The sequence below is a fragment of the Protopterus annectens genome, chromosome 4.part0 (assembly GCF_019279795.1).
Source record: "Protopterus annectens isolate FY-2018-M chromosome 4.part0, PAN1.0, whole genome shotgun sequence".
NCBI classification, from domain to species: domain Eukaryota; kingdom Metazoa; phylum Chordata; order Ceratodontiformes; family Protopteridae; genus Protopterus; species Protopterus annectens.
This window is the reverse complement of record NC_056733.1, coordinates 897,039,026-897,051,507: the sequence shown is the minus strand read 5'-3', so window position 1 is coordinate 897,051,507 and position 12,482 is coordinate 897,039,026.

The following is a 12,482-nucleotide window of genomic DNA, read 5'->3' as shown; positions in this document are numbered from 1 at the left end:
CAGACAGAAAACTAACTAAATTGCAGGTGTTTGTTCAGTGTTTTCTTTTGTAGTTCAAATGGAATTGAGTCCCCTTCCCCCACACTACTGCAGAAGTGTTAAAACTGTCACTGCACTGAGAGACCCTTGCAGAATCGATTCCTCAGACTAAAGGAGTTGTTTGAACACCTCCACTGAGCTCCTGTACTCAGACGTGAGTCTCTGCTGAAGGTGAAAATTCAAGGCTTTCTATTTCTCCCCACGAATATATTTCTCTTTTTATTTCTAGAATTGCATATACTTGATACCCTGCTGCTGTGAGTTGGCAGACAAGGCGGTTGATTTTATCAGAACCACAAGTCTGTGCTTGGCCTGCTGTACCCGGATGGTTTCTTGCCTTCTCTTTATGGTCTTCAGGTGAAACACCTGGTAGAGCGTACAGTTAGCTGTGCTGTGCGCTTGGTCTAGGCAGGAAAAAGTCCTGAATGTAGAAGTCTTTATCTGATATTTTGAACTTGTAAGCATACCTGGTAATTTTCAAAAGAAAAGGCATACCCCCTTCTTCCCTACCCAGAAGTCCATTCTGTAGATGTCTGCTGACAAATAACAATAGTCAGCAATTGTAAGTATAAGAATGTAAAAATAAGAGTGAATAAAAGGTTCCCTAAGAGAGTATCACTTGTTGCTCTTCAGTCATAGGCCAGGACAGATGCCAGAGTGTGATGCACTCTCTTGAAGAAAACTCATAAGCAATACAACATAAATGAAGATGGTGTGAGTGAATGCTAAATGTTTAACAGGTAAATGAAGACATCTGAGGTAAGGCCACCCTGGCCATGGGGGAAAGATGCTGAGCTCTGAAAACCAGGATGGGCATTTGACTCAGGTCGCAGCAGAGACTCACTTAAATTATGATTCCAGGTTACTTCATGATTATGGCTTAGTGCTGGGGGAATACAGGTTACACATTAGCTAGACAAGATTCATAAGCAGCAGTGAGATTAGATTAACCTCAGAAAATGAATGCATTCCACACAGGCACATGTACAATTACACCCATATCCACACACTCACTCACAGGCATACACTCATATCCACACACTCACTCACAGGCATACATCCATATCCACATACACTCACTCATTCACAGACATGCATATAAATACACCAGTCCAAATGTACACACACACACACACATACACACACACACACACACACACACACACACACACACACACACACACACACACACACACACACACAAATACCAGTGCCACATGCACATTTACATGTACGTGTGTGTGTGTGTATATATATATATATATATATATATATATGTGTGTGTGTATATATATATATATATATACACACACACACACACACACACACACACACACACACACACACACACACACACACACACAAATACACACATATGCGCACACACACACACGCATGCAAGCACACACACACACACACATACTGACATTAAAATGATTCTCTTCCTCTAGATTTCTCCATATTTAACTCATCATTGTTGGTCAGGCAATCAGTGAGCCTTGCAGAATCTGTCACAGTCCAATTATGTTCTTAGAAATTTATGTTCAAGCTGAGTTATTCCTTCCTGCCTGCCCATTCCTTGCATATTATTTTTTCCCCAAAGGAGAAAATTAGGCTCTCACCTTCTGGAGACCAAAGGTCAACATGAGTCATAAAAGTCAGTTGCTACGTTTAGAAACTGCAGTGAGCAATGTATCATGTTGCTATGGAAACTAGACAGTGATATATGTGAATGCAGAAGGGGGTGGGGTGGCATGGATGAAACAGCCTGGTAACCAGATTCACATCCACATCAGAATGTAAAATTCTGATATCTAGAGTTGTTATATCTGCTCACCTGCTTCTCCCACAGGCCATTGCTTCTAAATGTACACCTGTACTCCACACAGCACATTAGCAGTGTCTGCTGTAAATTTGGATCACACAACAGGGACTGATGGGTGGCCCACACACTGTCCTGCTGTCACAGTGTCTTTAAATGAATCACGAAGTGCCAGTGGTGGGAACTGACATGATTCAGTGCTTGAACAATCTGGAAAATTAATTTTAACAAGTGCTGGTTAGATAAAGAAGTAGTTAGAATTTAAGTGGAGTTCTTAGCTGATAACTATATATTCACAACATAATATTACTCTGTTAATACTAAAATAATACATGGAATTACTTGTACCGTACAACTATGATGTACTCAATGCTTCAGCTGGAACATTTCCTCCATTTTACGTTTTGACCTAGGAGACAACAACAGACACGAACATTATCAGAAGGTCTATTGTTCAATCAACACTGCATGTTTCATTACATGTCCACGTTACTCATAATTATTTTTAGTTTATCATTTGTTAATTAGGTAAGTGAGCTGGTGCACAGACCCTTGTCAGTTATAAACCAAGCCACAAGGACGAAGATTATTGTAACATATTAGTGCATTGACAGTTAACTGAACAATCAACTAGCATGTTTTTAGAAGGTGGAAGGAAATCAGAGTACCCAGAGAACCCCCCACCAGGCACAGAAAGAACATGTAATCATCTCCACCCTGGACTCTGGAGCTGTGAGGCAGAGATTTTTCTGTTAGCTAAATATGATTGGGATGACTGTATCGAAGCCAGCCTCTGTAAATCCTAGGTATTATTGCTGGATATGATTGGGATGACTGTGTCGAAGCCAGCCTCTGTAAATCCTAGGTATTATTGCTGGATATGATTGGGATGACTGTATCGAAGCCAGCCTCTGTAAATCCTAGGTATTATTACTGGATATGATTGGGATATTTGTATCGAAGCCAGCCTCTGTAAATCCTAGGTATTATTGCTGGATATGATTGGCATGACTGTGTCGAAGCCAGCCTCTGTAAATCCTAGGTATTATTGCTTGATATGATTGGGATGACTGTGCCGAAGCCAGCCTCTGTAAATCCTAGGTATTACTGCTGGATATAATTGGGATGACTGTGTCGAAGCCAGCCTCTGTAAATCCTAGGCATTATTGCTGGATATGATTGGGATGACTGTGTCGAAGCCAGCCTCTGTAAATCCTAGGCATTATTGCTGGATATGATTGGGATGACTGTATCAAACCAGCCTCTGTAAATCCTTGGTATTATTGCTGGATATGATTGGGATGACTGTATCGAAGCCAGCCTCTGTAAATCCTAGGTATTATTGTTCTGGGTTGTTTCTCACAGCACACAGTCTTTAAAGAGGCTAGTTGCAGGAACACAGGATAGCATCTCTTTATTCTTGCTGTGCTGAGCAGATTAATTGTTTTTGGGATGTCTTCAACATCAACATCTTGCTTACTCAATGGTGCAGAATACGTTTGTTTATGCATCCTTCTGTGGTAAAATATGTTGTCTGCCATTCCCCTCTATGTATGAAAGTGGTCAGTCATTTCCCTCTGGAAATCTGTGCTTAATCTGTTAAAAGTTGGATCATTCATCTTTCTTAGGAGTACTGCTGCAGTTATTAGTTTTTACCATCAAGGATTCTGCAACTGTAGTCCTCATTTCTTGTGGTACCATTTTGCTCATCAAATGATCCTCAAAACTAAGATGTTTGCCATCTGGTTGTTGAGCGGTTTTGAAATAGTTTACATTTACTTATTTAGTTTTTTCACTGGGGTAACATGCTAATCACAGTACACCATTTGTAGGCACATTGCTTGTGCATGCAGTATTTACCATGTCAATAGAATACCTTGGAGGTGCGGTGTTTCCAACTATTTGGCCCACATACCACTTTCCATTGTTTCACTTTCCGAAAACAGCTATTGACCTTTGGTAAAGCTTCATAGGTTCATAGGTTCATAGGTTCATACTAGGCTATCTGCCCGAGGGCATTTACAAGCCTAGCCCATTGTTTTGTGGCTTACGCCACCCCTTTAGTATGGGGAACTATACCCATTATTTTGCTGTGCCTCTGTCGAGCAGTGACGCTGAGGTAATCCCTGGGGTATATCTGCAATCTCCCATCCATTGGTCAAGATTTCTCTTGAACAAGGCCAGCGAGGTGCTCTGCCTCACATATACCGGGATTTTGTTCCACAGCATAGGGAGTCTTTGGGTGATGAATCTATCCCTCCAGCACGTCCTATTAATAGCCGTGTCGAGGTTTAAGTCTGCCGCCCTTGTGGCTCTGATGGATCTAGATTTTTTGAGGTGAAGCATATTCATCAAATCTGGGTTTGACATGGCCTTGTATGTTAGGCAAAGGTCACCTCTGAGCAAGCGTGCGACTGAATAGAGCTGGAGTTCTTTCAGTCGGGCAGCATAGGACAGATTTTGAGACCCTTTATCCTTTTGGTGAGGAACTTTTGTGGCCTCTCCAGCTGCTGCAAGTGTCGGGTCAGATACATTCCGAATGGGGCATTGTACTCAATCATTGGTCTGATGAGTGATGAGTAAAGGGAGACTATGACCTCCCTTGATCTAGATGAGAATCCCTTCATGATGAGGTGGGCAATGTAGAAGGTCTTCCTAACTACTTTAGCTACATGGGTGTCGAATGACAGACTACTATCAACCTGGGTCCCCAGGTCCCTGATAACTTCTTCTGTGCTCAGTGGATTGCCACCTATTTGGTAGCTAGGGTAACCTTGTTTTTCCCGAAGGGTATGACTATGCATTTTTGGCATTTAACTTTAGGCCGTGGCTCTGGCACCAGTTATCCGTTTCTGTGAGACCCTTCTGAAGGATATCTGTGTCAGATGTGTTTTCTACTATGGCCCAGTTTGCAGTCATCTGCAAACTTTGTCAGCCATAACCCTCCTGTGTTTGCTTGTACTTCGGAAAAGTAGATGCCAAACAAGAGTGGGCCCAGGACTGAGCCCTGTGGGACACCACTTGTGACAGGCTTTGAGTCTGACATGGCGCCAGCAACTCTGACCCTGTGGGTTCTGTCACTCAGCCAGTTTGCAACCCATCTTGTGATGTATGGGTTAACATTTAAGCTGATGAGTTTTTCAATGATACCCGAGTGGGGTATTGTATCGAAGGCCTTCGCCAGATAGAGGTAGGCTGTATGGACTGCCTTTCCCTCATCAATGGCTTTGGTGACTGTTTCGAAAAAGTCAACCAAGTTTAAAAGGCATGATCTGCCTTTGACAAAGCCAAACTGGGTTGGATCCAAAGTCTGCAAATTCCCTATGTCTTTATTTATGAGGTCCATTATGATCCTCTCCATGGATTTGCAGATAAGGCTTGTCAAGCTAATGGGCCGGTAATTTCCAGGGTCGGTGGAGGCACCGCCTTTGTGAAGTGGGACCACAGTTGCAGTGTGCCACTCCCTGGGTACGTTAAACAGCTGTCCTAGCTGTGGGTTTAATTCCTCATTGAGTTCGTGGAGCACACAGCCGGGGACACCATCAGGTCCCATGGATGCTGTGTTTTTTGCTTTGGAGAGAGCAGTTCTCACTTGGGCGTTGGAGATGTTTGGGGGGCTGCAATCGTTTGGTATAGATATCTCTCCTTTTGGGGAGGGGAGAAGTTTGCACTGAACCTGTCAGCCAGTATGTTGGCAATGTCTGTAGGATCAGTAATCTTCACATCATTTTGAACTAGTTCTGAGCATATCTGGGAGTTTCCTCCCAGGTTTCTATGTTCTTTCTTTCATTGTGTTCTATAGCCCATCTGGTTTCACTAAGTTCAGTCCTGACCACAGATTTCTGTTCACAAATAACCCTGACGGAGCACTATTATTGTCAGAGTGCTTAGTAAGATGGTTATCTTTGTTGTCTTGAAGGACTTTACCATGATGACTCACACTTTTAACAGCCTTCTTGACTGCACATATCTTTTAATGAGCCCAGTGATGGAAGGTTCAGACATCAAATGTTTGATGGCATTTGTTTTTCAGGTGTTGTAAATTCTTGTGATATTATTAGAAATGATTTATTGCACAAACTGCCCTTAATAGTGATACTGTTTTTTCAGATGTCATAGACTTTGTACAGTGATGGGGAGCCCATATTCAAGTCGAACAAGGAAAACTCCTTTGCCTATTGCTGCTGGTCTGGTCTGAAAAAGAAAGGGAGATATTTTTCAGGACCAGAATAAAAGAGAAGTGATCTTTTTCCTGATGTTTTCAGTGTGGCTTTGGAAGTTACATGACTGGACTAGCCATAAATCGAAGTATTTAAAGGATGTAGTTGTTTCTATTGAAGAACCATTGAGATCTGCAATGTTGAGATTTTTAGGAGGTTTTTTTTCCAGCTTTTGTGAGGTTCCAAATATCATACTTTTTATTTTAGAGTGATTTAGCAGTAGTTTATAGTTGTTTAGCCAAGAATTAAGACAGTAAAGGTCAGACTGAAGCTGGGTTTGAATAGTTGAATGTGAGGGACTGGGTCAAAGAATAATCATGTCATCTGCATACAAATAGGAGGGTTATGGAGATGAGAGGATGATATTGTGATCTGTAATGAGAGTAGGGAACAGGTGGAGGAGACCCTGGAGAGGTGGAGATATGCTCTAGAGAGAAGAGGAATGAAGGTCAGCAGGACTAAGACAGAATATATGTGTGTGAATGAGAGGGAGGATACAGGAATGGTGAGGATGCAGGGAGTAGAGGTGGCGAAGGTGAATGAGTTTAAGTACTTGGGATGAACAGTTCAGAGTAATGGTGAGTGTGGAAGAGAGGTGAAGAAGAGAGTACAGGCAGAATGGAGTGGGTGGAGAAGAGTGTCAGGAGTGATTTGTGACAGACGAGTACCAGTAAGAGTGAAAGGGAAGATCTACAAGAGGGTAGTGAATCCAGCTATGTTATATTGGTTGGAGACAGTGGCATTGACAAAAAGGCAGGAGTCAGAGCTTGACGTGGTAGAGTTGAAGATGTTAAGATTTGCACTGGGTGTGACGAGGATGGACAGGATTAGGAATAAGTATATTAGAGGGTCAGCCCAGTTTGGAAGGTTCGGAGACAAAGCTAGAGAGGCAAGTTTACGTTGGTTTGGACATGTGCTGAGGAGGGATGCAGAGTATATTGGGAAAAAGGTGCTAAGGATGAAGCTGCCAGGTAACAGGAAAAGAGGGAGGCCTAAGATAAGGTTTATGGATGTGGTGAGAGAGGACATGCAGGTGGTTGGTGTGACAGAGCAAGATGCAGAGGACAGGAAGAAATGGAAACAGTTGATCTGCTGTGGTGACCGCTAACAGGAGCAGCCAAAAGAAGAGGAAAAAGAAGATGGAGATGAGAGAGCAGCTTGTTAATAAAGACTGAAAACAAAAGAGTGGGTGAGTATGGATCCCTGTGGCAATCCTGTGGTAAGTGGGGTTTGAAGTGATAGGGATGAGCCTGTTTTGACTCTGAAATACCCATTTGTTAAGAAATGTTGGAACCAGATGACAGTGTTGGGGTTAACCCCAATTTCATGGAGAGAATGAAGGAGCAGAAAGTGGTCAATAAGATTAAAAGCTTTGGTAAGGTCAATGAAGAGAGCTTCTGCAAGATTTCCATTATCCATGTTAAGAAGAAATCTCATCTGTGAGTGCCCATAGTCTCATTGTGCTTTGGCCAATCCAGAATCCATGAAGTTTATGAGTCAGATGGTACTGTTGGATGGACGTACACAGTTGGTTGTAGATTCATTTTTCAAGTATTTTCCCAAGTGTAAGGAGGATATCTTTCACTCTGTGAATCTCACGCCTGCTGGTTTTGCTGACAAAATGTCCACCACATTTACACTGATATTTTTGTGGAATTCATCTGTGAATGCAGCCTCCAGCTCTATTTGAACAGTTTTGTATTTAAGTTATTACCCAGGTTAGATGTGGGCATTTTTAGAACTGATATTTGAAGTGACTTAGTGACCAATGAACATGTTTGATAAATCAAGGAAGAAAGTATATCAACATGCTTAAGGTTAAATTCGGAACACAGTGCATTATGATCAGGCCTCTGATCATAACAAAGTGGTCATGTTTCTAGAAAACAGATGTCAAAAAATTTGCCTCAAGAGTGGAGTGAATAGAATTAACCTATGAACTTATTTATAGACTTAATAGAAATTTAAGAGGTCATTGTTTACATCCATTTTGAGAACTAAAACTACCTGGTTATGACTGTGAGAACCAGTCATAATTCCTTGCAATACATGGAGTTTTACCTACACCATACGCAATTTAGAGAAAAAAGGTGTAGGAACACAAAATGCTTAGCAGCTTTGAAAACTGTAGTACAAATAGTTTGTATTATGTGTAGTTTTTGATACTCTGATGTACTGCAAGATAAAGAAAAAAAAGAAAAGCAAAAGAAAGTTAAGTGTTGGAGAACCTAATGTTTTATAGCTTCAAAAACTAGTAAACTTAGTGCTGACACACAGGCAATGAACCAGTTAAGTGTTGGCGAACCTAATGTTTTATAGCTTCAAAAACTAGTAAACTTAGTGCTGACACACATACAATGAACAGCCGCAAAGTGTGTCTCTGTTCTGCTAACATTTTTAAAATTGGTAATATACTTTGTGATGACACACAAAAAATGTATGGCAAGATGACTTAAAATTGTAGTCCAGCTTTTAAAGCTGTTTTAGCTTCTTCCTGCTGTTCTATCATGGCTGCTCTTTATGCTCTAGAAAAAGTACTTAGCACAGTTCAAAAAACACCAGACTCGGTGGCATGAATAACTGTTTAATAACACACAGCTAGATCCTCATCTTAAACAGCCTTCACAAGAAGTAAAAAGAATAACTTAAACATTTAAATTCAAGCTTCCCTGCCCCCATTTAACAAAACAACCAATAAAAATGCATATTTCAAATCATGGCATAAAAATACTTTTCTTTGTTTAGCCCAGACAGACAAAGTTTTATATTGTAGTATATAACACACTTCTTTATTACATAAAATATTCTTTATATCACCATCAATTCGCGCATTATTTTTATAATAGTATAATATCACAGCTTTGATTCCTTCAGATGTATAGAAAGCTGAGACTGTGTAGTGTTATAGTTTGGGTTAAACAAAGAATTGAATTGGCATACTATGATTTTAAATATGCATTTTTATTGGTTGTTTTGTGAAATGGGGAGGGGCAGGGTGCTTGGAAGCTTCTATATAACTGTTTTTGACTTCCTGAGAAGGCAGTTTAAGCTGGGATGCTTGAAGTGTGATATTAAGCACTTTTTCATGCCACCAAGTATGTTGTTTTTTGAATGTTTCATTTTTAAAGTAGTAGTTTTGTTATACTTAGCAAAGTTGTCTATTTTCAGTTATGAAGGGATATGACTGCACTCCATGTACTGCATATGAATTATGTTATGGCGAGGAAAGCCATTTCAATGACTTTAATGAAATCAATGCCAAGAGAAAGGAAGCTGTGGGTGTTAATAAAATGATAAATAAGAATATACTAATTTTTCCAAATTTTCCAAAAGGGCAGAATGCCAATAGTTAGTGAATTGACTGAAAGACCACACTCATGTAAAAGGAGTATTGCTGTTGGCTTCCAGAGCCTAGGAACATATTTTTAAAGTATGCAGCAGTTTATCAGGGCAGAGACAGCAAAAGAAATGGATGTACCAACCATTTTAATCTGGGTGTAATAGATAATCTGCAGTCACTGAGCATGGCTTGATTTCAACAAAACATCTTGAATGAGGCATGGACAGTTTGAAGAGTGAAAGAGTGGTTATGGGTAACGTTACAAAATTTAACGCTGTGCTTAAAGTTGGTGATCATATTATATTGTTAAAATAAGTACTGCTTTATTCATCTGTTTCAGATGAACTCAGAATGAGAAAGGGACTATGCTGTGTTAATCTGCCAGGGTGTAAACAGTGTTGTACTTCTATTGATTAGATGGAAATGCTTCTGTTGGGGGCAACGCAGTGACTCATCAGTTGGTATTGCTGTCTCACAGGCTTTGCTCTCTAGGTTGGTTATAACCTAAGTGCTTTCTCTGTAAAGTATGCAGTTTTCTGTGTTCTTGCCAGTTTTCAGACATTTTGGTTTTGTCCCCAAATCTTAAAATCTTAAAATACATGCTGAAGGAAACTGACATTCCTCCAGATTGGCTGTAGATGTGCATGTTATAGTAGAGAGTGTGTGTGTGTGTGTGTGTGTGTGTGTGTGTGTGTGTGTGTGTGTGTGTGTGTGTGTGTGTGTGTGTGTGTGTGTGTGTGTGTGCATGTGTGCATGTGTGTGTGAGCATGCACAACCTTTGATGAACTGCTGTATGATTATGCTAAGTTCCTCTGCCTTGCATCCACTGAGTGCTGGGATAGGCTGTCACTCCCCAATGACCATGAATTGCATTAATCAGATAATCTGATAATGAATTAATGAACGGATGTTTCTGTTTTTGCTTTAGTGGGCTGTAAGTATTGTCTGCTGCTATTCAGTATCATAATCTTGCCGTGATTCTTGGATTCCCTGAAAAGGTTAAAATATACAAGAGTTTTATGTTTGTAGTATTTATGACACTATTTGACTGTGTGGGATAGCTGTGCTTTAATGTTAGAGTGACCACGGCAACAACTTGATTTTGCCTGATGCTTGAGTGAAAGTTGTTGAGCTCTTACAGACATACAGAGTTGAAATTTTTGTCTGTAAGGTATAGAGGACAGGTGATCAGGAAGGTTTAGTCCAGGCAGCTGAGAATAAAGCTGAATTTAGTGGCACTAATTTCTGGAGGTTTCTAAAGGAGGAATATTGATGCGTTGTTTAAATCTCTCCCTAATGTCAGACAACAGCTATATCCAATTTAGTCATGCATGTTTTCTTATAAGGTTTCCATATTGTTATTCTATACTCTAGTTTGGGTCTGTTGTAATTTACAAACAATGATTTCATCATTTCTGATTTCCTAGACTTTATAAATCACTTTACGCATCCTATAGCTCCATAACTATTATTAACCACCATTACATTCAAGTGATTGTAATACTGTCGAGTGGAGTCGTAAGCATCCAGCCAAGTATGCTTCCACTGCTAGAGGCTTTACCTGTCCTGATATGTATGTTCATTGGTTCATAGGTAGCTACTAGACAGGTTGTCCAGGAGACCATCGAATATGTCTAATATAATTTCCCAGCTGTCCCAGAGCACAGTTTGATTAAGTGACTTGCACAGAGTCATGCAGTAGGCAAATGAAAGCTGATGATATTAAACCTGGACAACAGGAAGCATCTTGTTAACAGCTCATAGCCTTAATCCTCTATGCTAACTGCCAGACTAGCCTGTGAAAACTGTGAGATAGCATAATTATTTGTGTTAGTCCAAACAGCTATATGGTGGGATATGAAAATATATTTGCAGAGAATTTCTAAGGCAGTTCTGGACTCTCCCATGATTACTGGTTCATTTGTAATGCTGGATGTGAACTGTACTGCAGTGAGTCTTCAACATTATCATTAGGGGAGTCTAATGGAACTTTGTGACAAATGATAAACATACAAACTGTGCTGGCTGCAGGGAACTTTGCATTGTGAATGGCCATGCCATCTGCCCCTTGTGTGTGTGTATATATATATATATATATATATATATATATATATATATATATATATATATATATATATATATTGAATGCTGAGGACAATATTTACTGGTCGATAGGTAACATATACACACACACAAACATATATATTCACACACACACACACACACACACACATATATATATATATATATATATATATATATATATATATATATATATATATATATATATATATATCCATAGATACATACAAAAATTTTGGGGACGGGCAATAATGCCCTGCTAGCCTGCCAATATACCAGTCATTCCCATGATAAGTGTCCAAGTTATTCTTAAAAATATCCAAACTAGTGCTTGGTTTAATATACTTTGGTAATCTATTCCATGTATCAGCTACTCTTTCAGAGAACCAGTTAGTACACCTGTCATTCTTGTATAATTTTCTACATAAGTTGTCTGATGATTCTCTACTACTTTTTGATAACCCAAAACATTTCCAGAGGTAGTTGTCTCTAAATGCCTTATATTCCTGAGTAACATCTACTCCTAAATATCTATATGAAATACTGTACAAGTTCAGATATTTCAGTCTTTCATAATAACTTAAAACTTTCACATCTATTTTAAAACTTTTTGATAACCCCAAACATTCCCAGAGATAGGTTGTCTCCAGTTGCCGTATATACCTGAATAACATTTACTTCTAAATATCTGTATGAGACACTGTACAAGTCCAGATATTTTAATCATTCATAATAACATACATTTTCACATTCATAGATGCCTTTGGTATATTTCTGCTGTACTCCTTCCACTTTACTCATGCCTGTTTTCTTATAATGTTTCATTATTGTTATCCCAGACAACATTTTGGATCTAATGTAACTAACAAACAATTATTTCATCATTTCTGATTTTCTAGACTTTATATATCATTTCATACATCCTATAGTTCCATAACTATGATTAACCAATTGGTTAATATTATTAGACAAACCTCAA